Here is an 18,029-nt window from a genome sequence, read left to right as displayed (position 1 = left end):
AGAGTTGCTATGTGTCCCAAAGTGTTTCCTTTTTTAAAAAAAAAATTCTTTGAGCTCTCTCAGTTGTGACTCACAATAAAGAATAACAGAGAATGTATTGACTAACAACACATTACCTGCCACAACTGCCTTGTCTGAAACTCCATTAGTCATCTGATCTTTTCCTTAATCAGCTCTTCTTAGTCATCTCAACTATTACTACTCTTTCAAGATTTATGCTTTCTGAACAGAAAGATTATGAGATATTTTAAGGAATGATTTTTATAGCCCTTCAATGGGTTATCACAACTCACAGTTTTAGTAGAATGGGCACTTTGCTGCTGCAGCATAAATAAATAGCTTACCATTGTCATTACTTAGTCCTAATTGTTCAAACACTATACTTTGAAAAGACTACTTTATCCTTACTGTTAAATAGGAATAGAAACAATTCATATTTTTCTGTTTTTTTCAGAATAAATTCCCATATGTATACTTTTAATTGAGGAATAAATATATATAGTGATGGAGAGAAAATGTGTAAGTCTGAAGTGTACAGCTCAATTGACTTGGAATGTATGCATGTGGGGGGTAGTGGTTACACGGATACACACACACACACACACAGTATACACATACCACAGATAGTTATCCATCATTATATCAGTGACAGTTATCCAACTTGTTGTAAAAAGCAGTAATTTGATTTTTTCATGGCTGTGTAAGATTCTGTAGTATGAAGATAACAAAAAGTATTGCTCCAGTGTACTGTTAATGGACATTTGGACTGCTATAAGCATTCATGCTGAAATCTTCATGTAAATACATGCTTTCATTTCTCTTAAGTCTATGGCTTGGAATTGAAGTCCTGGGTGATAGAGTACTATATCTTTAGCTTTAGCAGATATCAACAAATAGATTTATAATGTAATTGAAGTAATTTACATTCCCACTAGTGTAGAATTCTAGTTACTGCAAATTCTTCCCAATGCTGAATATCATGAATGTTTTTTTAGTCATTGTCATATATTCTTATGTACATTTCATATGCATTTCTATGATTTATGACATTGAATTCCAAAACTGGTAATTGAAATTATGTGTTTCTATAGTTTACCAGCTTCCTTAGGAAAAATCGTACAATTATTTACAAAACAGGATCAAAGACTTCCTACATTAAATTGGTTGGGACTTAAGAACTAAGTTTAATTCTAGCTGTACTTACAACTAGTAGTGTGATTTGAGGGAATTCATTTTTCTTGTCTGGCTCTTGCATTCCTCACCTGTAAATTAAGGATTTGGTTGTTAGGTTGATTATATTTCTAACATATGTGAATTAATACATATTTAGTTATCCATCTTAGTCTGACTTTCTGGTCATAAAGGGTCCCTGTTTCTAGTCAATGGAGAGCAAGACTAATGTAGACAAATAAAGAATTATTCTAGGTCATTTAAAATCTAGATTTATAATTTTTTGGATTTGCCTTGATTTTTAATCCTATTACTTAGTAGAAGCTGGAAGGATCTTCTGATCTGAGTTATTACTATTCATTTTTGCAGGATCGTTTCTTGTCAGAATCCTCAAGAAACCCCTTCTGGGTCCTCTTGGCAGAGGGACTTTGCTCCAGGGCCACCAGCTTTCTCTCATTTGTGCTGACATAGCTCTCCTGTCAGAACTAAATCTTAAAAAGGGCTATGCCCTTACCAAAATAAATGGCTTCCCATCTGCTTTAGGGAAATTCCATAGCTCAGAAGTGTGCACATCATGTAGTTAGAGTAGCAAAAGTAATTTCTTGCTACGTGTAGTTAGAACAATTTTAATCAAATTACTGTAAGAATTTTCACTCTTATTTGTGCTTGAACTAGAGCTACAAAGAAGAACGTCCCTTTTCCCTTTTGTCCAAACCAAAATAAATGGTGATCGGTGGCCTAAGCCATTCATATTTTTTCTGTTAAAATTTATTTCAGTTAATTTAATTCTACATGAATATGATTCTATTGAAGAATGCTCTTTTTAGTGTCAAAATTGCTACCAAGTATAAAGTTAGCCCCTTGTAAAAGCTGCATTAACTCTTCAGAGCCATTAGATTTCTGATTAGTGTAGTGCAGCCGTTGTTTACGTTGAAGTAACTTACTGCATTTCTGAGAGAGATTGTGGCAAGTAGACCTGGATTCACAGAAAGATGGGGTGTCTTGACTTACATGACCTGGCATTAGCATTTATAGGCTTATCAGCTTCTTAATCAGATAATAATCTTACTTGGTAATGACATGTGATTTACAGTCTGTCACATTTTTTACCAACGTATCATTGATTTATGAATTTAGCAACATTAAACCCCTTGATCAGATACTATGATATTCCTACAATACAATAGTAAGAACACAAAAAATCATCTTTTCTTTACCATAATTGGGTTTAGAGTCTTGTAGGTGTTACTATGAAAAAGAAATCTTAAATATCAAATCTTAAACATCCAAGAACATGAAGTAGATGTCTTAATGGAGTAATCTAAGTTTCACAAATTATTAGAGTTTCCAAAGGACCTATGACCTACAGACAGAAGAATTCGTTTCAAGCATCCCTTTTTCTTCTACAAATATTTTTGCTTCATTTGATTTTACTGAAACTGGTATATGCCATGAGGAGCCAGGAGTGAAGAAAGATGTGGCTGGTGTCCTCTGGAGTTTCTAATGCATTGTTATCTTAGATTCTGCTTGGAAAATTCCCTTAATGGCTAAGAGCCTGGATCACTACTAAATTATTACCACAGTTTTAATCTTCATTTAAATGCTCATTCTCATATGTATCATTCTCCCTGGAAGCAAGCTTTGGACTTAGTTTTTTCTTCCATTTAAAACTATAAATAGGGAGTGTGTGTGTGTATGTGTCTTGTACTTGAGAATATTTGGTTTGTCAAGCATATGTACAGCTTTGAGGGAAATGGAATGAGAGAATATTTCTCACATTGTTAAATATGCCCTAATAGACTTGCATATTAGTTAAAATTTGCTCCTTTGTGTCTCATGCATACCAGTATATGGTATGGTTTAGACTAATAGTGTTAAAGTTAAAAAAACTACTTTGGATTCAAGCTCTGCCATTCAATATTTTAGTGACCTTAATCAAGTTATTCCTTTTCTCTGAACTTAAATCATCTTATCTGTAAAATGAGGAAAATAATTTTTATTGTTTGCTTAATCAAAGTTTTAAAACTGGAAATTGGAGTGCATAGGAGATTCAGAGCAACAATTTTAGTTATGCAGCGGGAACAACTTTTTATTTAATAAAAGGAGCTAGTACTACAGTTCCTTCTCACTATTGTGGACATTGACAACTGGGAGGAGAGGAAGAAAAAGTGCTGCCTGCTCACAACCCAGAAACATGATAAAAGATCTGCCACCTTTTCTGTTCTTTGCCAATGATCATTTGTTCAAGACATCCTTTGTTCTTTGCCAGGCATCAGATCATGCTTTCAGCGTGAACGGAGTATCTAGATGGCTAGCACAACTGCTCCAGAAATACACCTTCTTTCATAGAGGGAAGGCTTTCGCAAAGTTCCCTCAACTATGCTTCACTTCACTATCAAATATTTCCTTTCTCTATGGATCAGTTATCTCATTTCACTAATGAGGCATAGATAACCTGTATGATATCATTCAGGCACAAAGGCTGATTAGATAGCAGAGCCAGAATTAGAACCCATTAGATGCTTTACTTCCAGGTCTTTTCTTATGTTGTTGAATAAGGCTTGTGCTCCATTTCAGCTCAGATTTTGTATTTACAGTAGCTATTTTTGTTCTCTGGAATTTCAAAAATTAGCACTTTGACCCATAGAAACAAGTTTAAGTGATTGTAGCACTTTTGCCTCAGTACACTCTTATTTTTGCTTAATTAATTCATCAAGACCTTCTATTGTTAGCAGGAGAAAGATAGACCAAAACCTTTCATGACAGTTCTAAATATTCAATTATTCATCAGAAGTGGAAACAAAATAGACACAACCAGAATTATCATGATTTAACAAGTGAGCTACTCTAGATCAGAGCATGGAAAGAATATGCCTGTGCTGCAAAAGCAAAAAATGTAGAATTTGATTCCATAATTCTGTATTTTTCCCATAAAAGTTTTATTTTCCACATGCATCTAGTTACAGACAGACTTGTCTACATCAATTAGAACTAAATTCAGCTGCATACAACAGAAAATCCAAAAATAGTAGTGATTAAACACAACAAAATTTGTTCTTTCAAATACAAGAGAGTCAGAAGTAGGCAGTCCAGGTGTGTCAACTGGTACCATGGGATCATCAGAAAATCTCCTTCTCTCCCTTTTTCTGCTCCATCATCCTCAATGTGTGGCTTTCATCTATAATGTTGCCTCATGATCTGAATGCCTGTTAGCACTCCAGTTCTCATGTCACTGTTCCTGGCAGCAGGAAGGAATGAGACGGGAAGGCCAGAAAAGTGTGCACTAACTGTCCATACTTCTTTTGAAGGAGTCCTCCTGCACCTTCCACACAACAACTTTCGCTTATGTCACCACAGCTGGATTTTATTATCATGACCACTTTTAGTTGTGTGGATATTAGAGCTTCTATTTGTTTCTGTTTTCTTACGTTTCATTTGGTTCAGTTGTTCCACTTTTAAGCTGGCTATGTTGCCTCTGAGACTGTTATAAGCTTTCATATAATAAGGAAAAAAGAAGACTGGTTATTGAATAGACAGGTTGCAGCATTTGACTCAGTGTTTAAAGCATGCATGGAGTAAATATCTAACATGAGAATTATTTAGGAAATAACTATGAATGATGTTCCAAATAATTCACCCAAAATATTAGTTCATATAAAGGGATAGCCCTACATGATAACTATAAGGAAGTCTTTAAATAGTTTTCTACATTATTATCTTAACAACAAAAGCAATGCATGATTATTATAACAAACAATATATATATGAAGAAAAAAATTAATAATCTCTTTGCTTTTTACCCCATCTCTGTCTTGCAGAAACCAAAGCTAGTCATTTATGTATATTTTTTCTATCTCTCTTTATAATTATACAAATATATGCACGTGGCTGTTAGAAACCAAAATAGGTTTGTACCAATTATTCTGCAAGTTGATATTTTAACCTAATCTAAGTTCAATACATATAGATATCCTCACTCTTTTTAATGGCTGCTTAAAATTCTAGAATATAGATATGCCATAACTGTTTTACAAAGAAGACAACTTTTACTGATTAAGATTTCTAAAAGGGCAACAAAATCAGCTTGATGAAGTACTGAATACAGCTAAAAACAAAGAGTCTAAATCGCTAAGACAAAGGTAGAGGCTTTAGGGCCGAGCGCATTAAGTGAGTTCATGTGGCTAACTGAGGACACAGAGCATACTCAGTGTGTGACTGCACCACATTCGGGACAGAGGGGAACGTTTTAGCATAGCTTCTTATACCACAAAATTCCTAAAGATGCCATTTATGCCATCTGGCTTTGTTGTTCCTCTTAATCAGCATCTTTAGACATTTCTACTATTCATTTTTTTCCCTTTTCAAAACATCTCCCCAATCAAATCACCATCTAAGTTCTAAATTCTGAAAAAAAAAGTTTCAAAAAATTATTAAAACTTGGGCCGAGTACGATGGCTTATGCCTGTAATCCCGGCACTTTGGGAGGCCGAGGCAGGCAGATCACGAGGTCAGGAGATTGAGACCATCCTGGCCAACATAGTAAAACCCCATCTCTACTAAAAATACAAAAATTACCTGGGCATGGTGGTGCATGCCTGTAATCTTAGCTACTCAGGAGGCTGAGGCAGGAGAATTGCTTGAACCCGAGAGGTGGAGGTTGCAGTGAGCCGAGATTGTGCCACTGTCTCATATATATATATATATATATATAAAACTTTGTCCTTAAAGCACTTTTTCTAGTTATTAGTTCTACCTGTTGATAGTGTTTCTTGACATTTTGAGTTTGAGAAATCTTTTTATTCTTTCTTTCACGTTCTTCCTCTTTCATTTTTTTCTTTCTTCTGCTCTTTTGCCGTTTTCCTTTCCCTTTCATGATCGTCCATCCCACCCTCTTAAGCTTTTCAGATATTTACTTGTTTAAAAACAAACTAGCATGTATTCTTTCATCTTAAATTTGCACAAATACTTTAAAGTGGAAAGGAGCTGTGTTAACATCTAAAACTCCAGGGTCCTATGACCCTCCTTTCAAAATGTGAACCTCATGCCATGAATTGCTTTCCTCCTCAACCTTGTTCTAGTCAATACTTGAGGTCTGAATGTACATGATGAATCAGTAAAGTAAGTAAAGAAGAAAAGCTTTAGTCTCTATGAAAGAGACTAAAGAAACATTTGCTCTAGAACACAAACACAGAGGTATTTTGGCTTATAAGAAAGACAAATATATCCAGGAATGAACACCAACCTGCTCAGTTCTTTCTGCTGATCCAAGCTTGAGGGGTCTCCTCTTTTGTGTTTTGTGAATTATGACTAGGTAAATAGGGAAGTAGTGAAGGTAATCATTGGGAATGTTTCATGTACTTATGCATTCTTCAATCTCTCTATTTCTTGATTTCCTCATTCTATAATGAGGTTAATGGAGGATACCCGGAATGTGAGGGGATGGTTCTGAGAGCATTTAACAGCATAACTGCATGTCTTCTTTGATGTCTTCTACTCCTTTTACTAAGGAACGTAATATATAGTTGCACAAAAATCAGTCGCAATATTAATAAGAATATGGAATCTCACCCATGGAAGGAAACCAAAGAGATGCAGTGGCTCATCCAGAATTACATTATTGTGACTGAGCATGGTAGCACATGCCTGTAATCCCAGTACTCTGAGAGTCTGAAGCAAGACAATTGCTTTAGTCCAGGAGTTCAAGAACAGCCTGGACAATAAAAGGAAACCCTGTATGTACAAATTTTTTTTTCAATTAGCCAGGCATGGTGGTTCATGCTTGTAATCTCAGATACTCTCAGGGTTGAGATGGGAAGATCACTTGAGCCTGGGAGTTTGATGCTGCAGTAAGCCATGATGACACTCCAGCCTGAGCCACAGACTGACTCTATCTCAAAAAATAAATAAAATAAAGTAACATTATTGTTAGCAAAGTCAGCACCAAGCTCTGTCCACTGTGCAAGTTCCTCTCATTTTGCTCTTGATAGCAGGCTGCTTCAGATGACAAAGTAAACTGATAGATATAGCTAAATCTGTTATTTCCAAGAAAAAAATCAGTTGACCTTTTATAGAATGCTCATAATATACCAGGCACCAGTATGCAAAATGTTTGGTGCTTTCCTTTGCCCCACAAATGTATGTCAAGGGATATTTATGTGTAACTCTTTGTAGGCACCGTCAGAGGGTTCCTGTTCTAATGGAGCTCACTCCGGATTCTTGTGTATTTGTGTGTGTGTTAGCAGAGGGTGAAGGTGGGAAGTGAGAGAAAAATAGTAAGCAAGAAAACATAATCATCAGAGATGGGATAAAGAAGAATGTAGATGATGAATAAAGAGAACTATGTTATTATATACCCTAATATCAAGTCTATGAAATGGGTAATAAGATTATCCCTGATTCATAGACACAAGCCTCAGAGACTGGAAACTTCTTCAAGTTCATAGTTACATCCTAGGTCACAAGGAGCTGGCATGAATTCCAGGTCTGCCTCACTCCAGATTTGTGCTCTAGTCACTATGCCCAGTTACCTCTAAATGAGTGTCAGAAAAAAATATTTATATTTACTTGAATTTTTCTTCAAAGCAGGGATTGCTAACTGAGAAAATGCAATGGGTAAATACTGCAGATTAAGTATCTGAACAGTTGAGCTGAGTTGCTTAATTAGGTTAAGGCTCCTGGCATAGGAACTTGAGTTATTTCATCTTGAGAATGGTGGAAAAAAGCCAAATAAAAATGCATTATTGGATTCATCTGGTTTCTATTTTCAAGGATTAAAGAATCAGCTAATAGGTACACAGTTCTTGAAGCCATGCTGCTCAAAGCAAGGTCAGCAGCTAATAAAGACATCTACTTTTTAATCATGGATCAGACCACTTGACTTTGCTTGTATCATTGATACCAGCCATTATTGGCTGAGAACCAGCAGAGTACTCAGTACAGCATGAAATAAGAGAGGTCTGGGGATCTGTTAATTGCATCTTGTCTCAGCTGTAGGAGGTATACTACTCCAAAATCAGTCCCTTCCAATTATTCCAGGTTGCAGTTGGCATGGTGAACCCTGGGTTGTTTTCGTCCAATGAAAGGGTCTAATTTTATCACAGAATCACAGGACTGGCAAGACCTTGGGAGGTCAGTGGAGCTCTCAGGCAAGGCTGCACTGAATGAATATATCTAATCCTATTTTAAACTATCTCCAGAGGGGAGATTCCATGATTTCTCTTGAAAGCCAATGCCGGTATTAAGCAACCTTTTCTGTAGCTAGTCGAACATCCCTAGTGATTTATTTTGAATTCATCTTTCACAGGGTTCATAATGTTAACTTATACTATCTCTATTTTTTCCTCTTCATTTTTTAAAGCATTGTTGAAGATTGAAATAATTCTTATGTTTGGTTAGAGGGATTAAATAAATTTTAATTGTTGCTCAGAAGGCTTAAATCAGCTTAAAATGCCCAAATCAAACACCTATTCTCTGGAAGCTCTAAGTATTCCAAATAAATAAAAATGACTTTGAAAGGCTTGCCATCTGGCTTCCACTTCCCCCGGTTCACTATGTTCCAGGCACACCAGCCATTTCAAAATCCTCACACACACTGAGCTTATTGCCCTTGCTGTTTGGTCCTGCCTGTAACAGCCTGTTCCAAATCTTCCAGTGGAGAATTTTCTCTTCTTAGAGGAGCCATCCCCAATCAACCCATTTAAAGTTTCTTCAGAGCAATCATCAGATTTTTAAATTATCTTTTTTTGGTCCCTAGTTAGCACATTTGTTGTTTCTCTCCTTCCCCATTGGAATGGGGATCTTCACCTTTTTTTTTTTTAACCATTGTAATCCAATCCCAGTTTCTAAAAAGACACATGGTAAGCATTCAATAAAGGTTTGCTAAATGAATGAATGAGAGGACATTTGAGTAGCAATAAAACAGTGCAAAGTATTTATTTTTATAGTCTCTTTTTCCTCAGAGCCCCAGAGTCGTATGTACTGAAAAGATGTACAGCTTGCTTACATGAACTCTAAGACCAGACTTAGATCCTAGAAGCTTTAGATCCCAGATCTAGCATTTCCCAACTGTAAAAGCTTGGGCAAGTTACATACATTCTGTCAGTTTTAATTTTGTAACCTGTGAGATAATTACAATAAAACCGACCTCACTTTCTAGTTATTAGAAAAAATGGTTTACTTTACATAGTGGGTTATTTTACATAGCATGTAAATTATTAATTTACTTTTTTGAACAATATTTATTGAGTACGTGTCAGGACTGACCTCAATTCTAATGATACAGCAGTGACTAAGTGACTAATCAATAAAAATCTTTACTATCAAGCTTACATTTTGGTGCATGTAAACACGTTTCATAATTATTTTAAAAATATATTTCTGAAATTATATGGGGATTAAGTCTAAACTTTGGTCGGGGTACTAACACAGGCTGTTTGCATTACTCCAATCAGCTCTTAATTCAAGAGTCAACATATATTTCCTAAGTACTGGTCAGGGTACTAACACAGGCTGTTTACATTACTCCAATCAGCTCTTCATTCAAGAGTCAACATATATTTACTAAATACTTATTATGTGTCTGACCATTTTTATAAGTTAACAGTAGTGTATTATGATTCTTATAGAGGTCTACCTACAGGAGCAAGTAGTCATTCTCGCCTACATACAGATTGCTCATATTTGACATCTACAGTGCATTAAGAGATATCTCAAGAGATAGAAAAAGAAATTTTAAAAATATCAATCACATATATTTCAGAAAAACTACCAGCAAAAAAAAAGAGAATATTTCTTTGATCTCTTAGTAAAGAAAGACTTTTCTTAAAAAAAAAAAAAAAAGCGTGTTTCTTATTTTAATCAAAGAGCCATGTGCATTAATAAAAGTTAGGGCTAGAATTCGGCCCCTAAATTTTTTGGAAAAAAAATTTTTTTTACCAGTAATCCATTCTCACTTTAAGATGTTTTCAAAAAGAGATAAGCAGCCAAGCACAAATTTCTACTAATATATTAATAGATTGAGGTAAACATGTGTTTACAACACATATATTTTTAAAACATAGGTGAGCTTCTATTTTAAAAGCATTTCTTTTATCAACATGTGGTGACTAAATTCGGCGTCAATAGAAATATATATCCAGCTTTCTCATCCTGTGACTGTGCAATCTGTGTAGGAATGTATCGTGATATATTTAATCACACCTTAGTGGATGGACATTTAAGTGGCTTCTGATTTTCTCTTCTAAACAATAATGGTATAAACACACCTGACAACATGTCTTTGTGTAGTTGTTTGCTTACCTTCCAATATATAGAGAAATAATTTTTATACATAAAAGAATGCATAAAAATCAATGGATTTGATTGTATGAAACCTAGTTTGTAATATATGTAATACTAAACCAAATAGGACAAAAATTGTAAAGTTTGGGAAATATTCGCAAGATATACTTAGTCACGATTGCTCAAGCCAGCCTAGCAGTGTTTGACTCCCTTGCTTACTAGCTCTGTGACCTGAGGAAAAGTTATGTACTCTGTGCTTCGGTTTCTTCATCTGTAAAAATGGGGATAATGATAGTACCTACCTGTAAGGGTAATGAGGAATAAATATAAGGCGTCCTGAACTGTACCTGATATCTAGGAATGGGTATATAAAAGTTTGTTACTAAACAAGTCAACAAAAGGTAACTTCTCAGTAATACCTGAGCAAAAAACAAACTAAGCAGTATAACAGCATATTCACACAGGAAACAATAAAATAGCTAATTCATAAATTGAAGACATTCAATATGTCTTTTTAATCTGAAAGTTAAATCTATAAAATACATTTTTGTCCTATCTAATTAACAAATATCAAATATGGTGAAAATAACCGATACTAAGATCTACTGCACTGGGATCGCAATGTGAATCTGATGAACACACTTTGAAAATAATTTGAACAAATGTATTAAGAGCCTCAAATAAATGTGTAATTCTATATCTGACAATATACCCCAGGATATAATCTAAAATGTGTGCAAAGCCTATACCACAAAGATTTTTATCAACATGATATATGTCATATGGAGCAAAAAAATGCAAAGTGGTTAACAGACTGATATTGTGAATGAGATAAAGGCTGTGTTTAAATTCTGACTCCACAATGAAACACATGTTTAACCATTTTTTTGGCAGTGGGGGCGGGGGCCGAAGAAGGAAGTCTTGCCCTGTCGCCCAGGCTGGAATGCAGTGGCGCAATCTTGGCTCACTGCAACCTCTCCCTCCAGGTTTAACCAATTCTCTAGCCTCAGCCTCCCGAGTAGCTGGGATTACAGGCACGTGCCACCACGCCGGCTAATTTTGTGTTGTTAGTAGAGACAGATTTTCACCATCTTGGCCAGGCTTGTCTCAAACTTCTGACTTCAAGTGATCTTCCTGCCTCTGCCTGGAAAAGTGCTGGGATTACAAGTGTGAGCCATGGCGCCCAGCCTGTTTAACTTCTATTAACTCAAGTCTTTCACTAAAAATTAAATGTAATATCTAGCCTAACAAATTTGTTGTAAAAGGTACATGATGTGTAGCACAGAACAAACTTTCTCTGGAAATGATTGCAATTACTATTATTAATTATAGCCCCGTATTTTAGATAACTGAAATAGTTGTAGACATATACATTAGCATATTTTAAAAAGATACTTTTTTTTTTTTTTTTAGATGGAGTCTTGCTCTGTTGCCCAGGCTGGAGTGCAGTGGCACGATCTCAGTTCACTGCAACCTCTGCCTCCCAGGTTCAAGTGATTCTCCTGCCTCAGCCTCCCGAGTAGCTGGGACTACAGGCATGTGCCACCACATCTGGCTAATTTTTTGTAGTTTTAGTAGAGATAGGGTTTACTGTGTTATCCAAGATGGTCTCAATCTCCTGACCTAGCGATCTGCCTGCCTCAGCCTCCCAAAGTTCTGGGATTACAAGTGTGAACCATCACACCTGGCCCTAAAAATAAATTCGAAGGTATAAATAAAGGATGTCATGAACATTATAATGGATATAATGTTTAATTGAAAAATGAGTTTTGAAAGCAAATGTATAAACTTAACTAAGTGAAACTTTACACATACGAGAGAAATAACATTAAATATAGTTCATTAAATGTAGTCATTTCTATATGGTAGAATAAAAATTTTATTTTATTGTCTCTATATAAATATATATACATTTCTGTAATTTCTGAATGTTATGCAGTATATATTTGGTACTCTTACATGCCCAAAAACAAGTATTTGTACAAGTAAAACAAATAAATCCCTAGGCAAATATTTTTACAGTTACTATGATATACAAATAAGAATAAAATAAATATAATTTATTAGGGTAATTTTTTTTACCCTGGTTTTTCCTCTTATTCTATCATCTTCCTATCATGAAATATTTATTCTGTGTTCCCAGGCACTTAGCACTTGCTAGAGGCGAGCCTGAATAAGTCTCTATCCTCAAGGTGTTGACAAGAAGAGATCATCTCACCAATAACATCCATGAAGGTATAAGAAATGTACACATGTTTGTGATGCCCGTAAATATACATAGAGGAAATTCATGAAAAGTTTAACATTTTGAAGTAATAGATGATTGGAAGCTAAAATTTTCTCCAAGAAAATAAAATACCCAAACTTTTCAGTTACTATGAAGTTTTAGTTAGGTAGTTCAGAAGTCTTCATATTAGGTAGAGCAAGGAATTTCACTAGTTGTCAGTGAATAAAAAATGAGCAATTAATATTTTCCATGAAATGAGAACGATCGCCACTTCCACCTGTGTTATCTGAAAACCTCCTTTCTTCACATGGCTTTACTTGTGAAGTCAGCTGGAGTGTGCTAAGCCATGCCTAAACTAGTTGACTAATTATTTCAAATCTTACCAGTTATTGGCCAACATGATCCCAGAATATCAGTTACAGCATGAAATTTAATAGAACATGAAAATTTACCATCCTCAAAGAAGTTTTAAAAAGCCAAGTGAAAGGAAAGATCTGAATTGTATTCTGAAACCAAGTTGTATGCTCCATCACTCCCTGCAGTCTTGGTGAGAGCGGGGTCATGCTGCTTTGGTTTCATGCTCTATTCTCTGTGTGCCTAGCACATAGTGGACTTCATTTCAGAAAGTGCTAAAAAAAAATAATAATAATGAGAGAATTGCATTATAATGAAACTTTAAAGTATAAATTAATAATAAGAGTAACATTAACTTCCCAATTAAAATATGAGTAACTATGAAAGCATATAGATGCATTAGGGGCTTCTCATTTTCTACCACATTTAGGATCTGATAAAGAGGATTCTGGAGTCTTCCTTTTGCCACTCCTCATCACTGTGTATGTAGGACATACATAGTCATATAATCCTATAGGGTAAAAGAAGGGAGTTATCTTTGGGTGTGAGGAGTCAGGGCAATAATCGTTTGTCACGTTAATAGATGAATATTTATGGAAGTAGGGTTTTGACATACAACATTCTTTCAAACTCAATATTTCAAATACATAATTAATAAATGTTCTTTATAGAAAATTGGAAAGTGTGAAAATTAGAGAAATGAGTACCTACCCCATTCTCCAGTACCCATGGGCAGCTACTTGGATAATTTGATGAATTCCCTCTCCATTTTTAAGCATTCCCGCAGCAAAGAGATCTTGTGTTTTTAAGATCTTCGTATTAAGGAGATCTCAGGAAAACACCTGTCACTTTGTGATTCAGTTTTTTCCTTTATAAATTCCTTATGTCATATTCAAAGCATTTGAAACATTTATATTAACTTTCTGGGTTTTTTTCTACCTCTCCTAACAGACGCATAAGCTATGTTTCTCATTTGATTAGCAGCTAGAAGTTATACCTAACCCCCAAAATAGAAGTAATCATAATGTATAATATTTTATGGCAGTTCTCCCTCATTCTAGATAAGGGTTATCTATTATCTTTAAAATGGGGAAAATAATAACTCCAAAGTTTTATTATGAGACTTAAATAAATTGATACATGTGAAGGAATTAGAGTCATGACAAGCATATAGTATGAATTCAGCAAATATTCGCTATAATTATTGTTGTTATTGTCTTTCTCATGTACTCTGTGATTATGTTGAGAGGACCAATGCAAAGAAAGGAGGAAAAACGAGGGCCACATCCATAGCAACCAGAAGAAACGTAGCAAAGCAGAAGAGCTGTGCTACTTCCACTATATTTTTATCAGAGTGTAAGGGAAAAATGATTGCATACAGACATCAAGAAACAAGCCCTAATTGTGAGTATGCATGGAAGGACTGGGCTCTAAGACTACACAGTATTTTAAAATATTATGTAAATGCAACATAACAAATTATCATAATAAATATTGCGAAACCTCTCAAGATAATGTTCATTGTGTAACCAAAGTGAATATTTGCTATTCGACTGAAGAGTAAAATAAATAACTTCATGGAATTTGTAGTATCTTAATTAATCTAATTTCATCCATAAAATATATGAGTCAACTTGGCAAGGATCAAATGCAATTTTATTTATCAATTTAAAATTTAAAAATTCAGTTGACTATTTTTAAATTGTATAAGAGTAAAAAGAAACAAAAAAGGAATTATTGCTTTCAAAGGCATCCTTTCTGCTTTTCCTACTCAAAAATGGCTCTAATTAAAATTTTTAGCTTTGGCAAGCAGTTATCCAAAAATATGATCAAATGATAAATAGATGAGAGATTCATGACTAAAACTCAGCTTACTGCTGTGCTTTCTAAGTAATACTTTTCAACCAAATTTGAGTAATTATTTTTACAATGCAGACTGATGTCACTAATATTTGAGTTGTCTATTAAAAACACGAAGTGAGGGAAATGCTCATATTATAGGAATCCAGTAGACAAAGAAAAATTTACAATTAAATTTCTCGAAATTTATTCTATTTAACATACTGTCATAGGTTGGGTTTCCCAGGAAGTAGAATCAAAGGCAGAGGTGGAGGATATTTATTAAGGAGAACTCTTGAGGTCAATAACTGTGAAAGTGAGAGAAACAGGCAGAGAGAAGTTGAACTGCATCACAGACCCAAGGCATTCTTACTGGGAGCTCCGGAGTGGAAATGGCCTTCAGTGTTCCCTCAGGTGGGCAAAAATGTCCAAGTCTTTATACTCACACCCTCGTCAGTCATGGATGTTGGCTTTCCCTACAAAAACGTGGCCTTGGATGAGGTGACTCTGCATAGCTGAGGCGACTCTGCTTAGCTGAGGCAATTTCTAGAAGGGGCTGACAGCTAAAGGTTACTTGTCGATAGCATACCCAGCATCTGGACAACAGTACTTTTTTTGGAAGATGACCTGGGTAAAACTTCATGATCTGGGCAAAACGTCTACCACATACTCTATCATGTTTATGCAGACAAGTAGCACAATTTAAGAGGAAACCTTCAAAGAAAGTTTTATAACATTTTCCCCCGACTCCTCTCTCCTACTTGATTTCATCAAGTTTCTTCATAATTGCCCTGGATACCAAACTTTTGCATCACTTGTTTCAGGAAGCCTTCACCACACAAGCAGACTTGGGCATACTACTACTTTTCTTTCTTTCTTTCTTTGTAATTCTTGTGGATACATAGCAGGTATATATATTTATGGAGTACATTAGATGTTTTGATACAGGCATGCAATGTGACATAAACACATCACAGAGAATGAGGAATCCATCCCCTCAGGCATTTATCATTTGATTTACAAACAATCCAAGTACATTCTTTAAGTTATTTTAAAATCTACAATTAAGTTATTATTGACTAAAATTTTCTTTTAGAATTGTCTTTTAACGTGTCAGTTTTTCTCATAGAAGAACTCCTTTAAAGTAGGGATTATGCTTTGATCATCTTTATATTCTATTATCTACCACAGAGTCTGCATTATTAATAGTCACTCAATTAAATATCTAGTGATGAGTGAATGAATTTTTCTTACATCTTTTAACCCCATCATCTTAATCCCTCCTAATTATTCCCATATAACAGAATTAATGCCCATTCCCATACAGAAGAATTAATTCTTCTCACAATTTATAAACTCTGTTTTTGTTTTTGTTTTATTGTATTTTATGTTCTGGGGTACATGTGCAGATCATACAGGATTGTTGCATAGGTACATACATGGCAATGTGGTTTGCTGCCTCCATCCCCCCGTCACCTATATCTGGCATTTCTCCCCATGTTATCCCTCCCCAACCTCCCAACTCCCTTCTGTCCCTCCCTTAGCCACTGCCAACAGACCTCAGTGTGTGATGCTCCCCACCCTGTGTCCATGTGTTCTCATTGTTCAACACCCGCCTATGAGTGAGAACATGCAGTGTTTGATTTTCTGTTCTTGTGTCAGTTTGCTGAGAATGATGGTTTCCAGATTCACAGTGTATCACTTGGGCCTGACTTAACAGTTATTAAACAAATGAATATTGACTTAATAGCTCTGGATGTGACAATAATGTAGTCTGTATACAAGAAACTACATGATTTGAAAATTCATCATACTACTAGAGGCTTCAATAAATAGAAAAATTGACATCGAAATTTTAATATTAAGTATTAAAGCATTTTATTACTTATGAACATTTGTCACAAATTATACCAATTCAGTATTTTTATTGATTTATCTGTAGGAATGTCTGTATTCGTATTTTCATCATCACAAAGCCTACACCTATAAAGATAACAAACATTTTTGGATAGCCAGGTAGTTGTATGGTTTAAATACAATACATCATTCAATCTTAATAATTGTATAAAGTGTGTATTATTTTTATCTCCATTTTATAAACAAAAAATCAGGCTTCAGTGATTTTAGAAAGTTATCCATGCATACATCTAATGCATGTCAAAACTAGGATTCAAACTGTTTTATCAGATTTCAGAAAATACATTTTTACTACCACAGCCAACTACCAGTACTTAGAAATACAGATATTTAGACTTGTTTATTATATTTACATGCACATATTTTTATCCTCAAATTTTTTACATAAATTATGGTTTAAAAATTCAATTAAAAACCTGATAAATATATGTTGTAAGAAAGATAACTTGAACATTGCATTTTCCAAAGACAGTTAAAACTCCTGTACCATATGGTACTGCAATGTGACCTTGCCACTCCCTGATCAAGTTGTAGAATATCCCTCCAGAATTTGTGCTGGCCTTAATGGCTCTCCTGAAATCAATAAAATGAGGCTGGAAGGATGCCCTATGACTATTGAGGCTAGGTCAGAAGGAACCTTGCAGCTTCTTCCTTGGTCTCATGGACAGCTCGCCCTTTGGATATTTCCTTTCCAGCTACTTTCTTTTAGATCTCATACATCATTTTTAATTTTAATTCAGGAGATACAGGTGCAGGTTTGTTACATGGATATTTTGCATGATAGTGAGGTTTTGGGCTTCAGTCTATTCATCACCCAAATAGTAAACATTATATACAGTAAGTAATTTTTCAACCCTTACCACCCTCCAACACTCCCTCCTTTTGAAATACCCAGTGTTTGTTATTCCACCTTCTATGTCCATGTGTGTCCATTGTTTAGCTCCCACTTATAGGTGAGAACGTGTGATACTTGACTTTCTGTTTCTGATTTATTTCACTAGACAATGGCCTTTAGTTTCAACCATGTTGTTACAAAAGACATGATTTTATTCTTTTTATGGCTGCAGAGTATTCCATGATGTTTATATACTACGTTTTCTTCATCCAATCATTTGTCGATGAACACTTAGATGATTCCATGACTTTTCTATTGTGGATACTGCTGTCGTAAACATACAAATGCAGGTGTCTTTTTGAGATAATGATTTCCTTTGGGTAGACACACAGTAATGGAATTGCTGGG

General features: G+C 35.0%; 1 long non-coding RNA gene across 2 annotated transcripts in view; it reads right to left on the bottom strand.

Moving 5' to 3' along the window:
- Nucleotides 1-1,203: 1,203 nt before the first annotated feature.
- LOC105734655 (uncharacterized) overlaps nt 1,204-18,029 on the bottom strand; it is a 595,258-nt gene continuing 578,432 nt past the window's right edge. For both annotated transcript variants that reach the window (XR_010342607.1, XR_001111573.2), the window contains exon 5: nt 1,204-1,262. This is a non-coding gene — a long non-coding RNA (uncharacterized LOC105734655). The remainder of the gene's footprint in view (nt 1,263-18,029) is intronic.

This window comes from Aotus nancymaae, unplaced genomic scaffold, assembly GCF_030222135.1.
Source record: "Aotus nancymaae isolate 86718 unplaced genomic scaffold, 86718_ANA_hifiasm-v0.15.2.pri h1tg000014l, whole genome shotgun sequence".
Lineage (NCBI taxonomy): Eukaryota > Metazoa > Chordata > Mammalia > Primates > Aotidae > Aotus > Aotus nancymaae.
The sequence above is the reverse complement of the archived record's forward strand: the minus strand, read 5'-3'. Positions and strand labels throughout refer to the sequence as shown.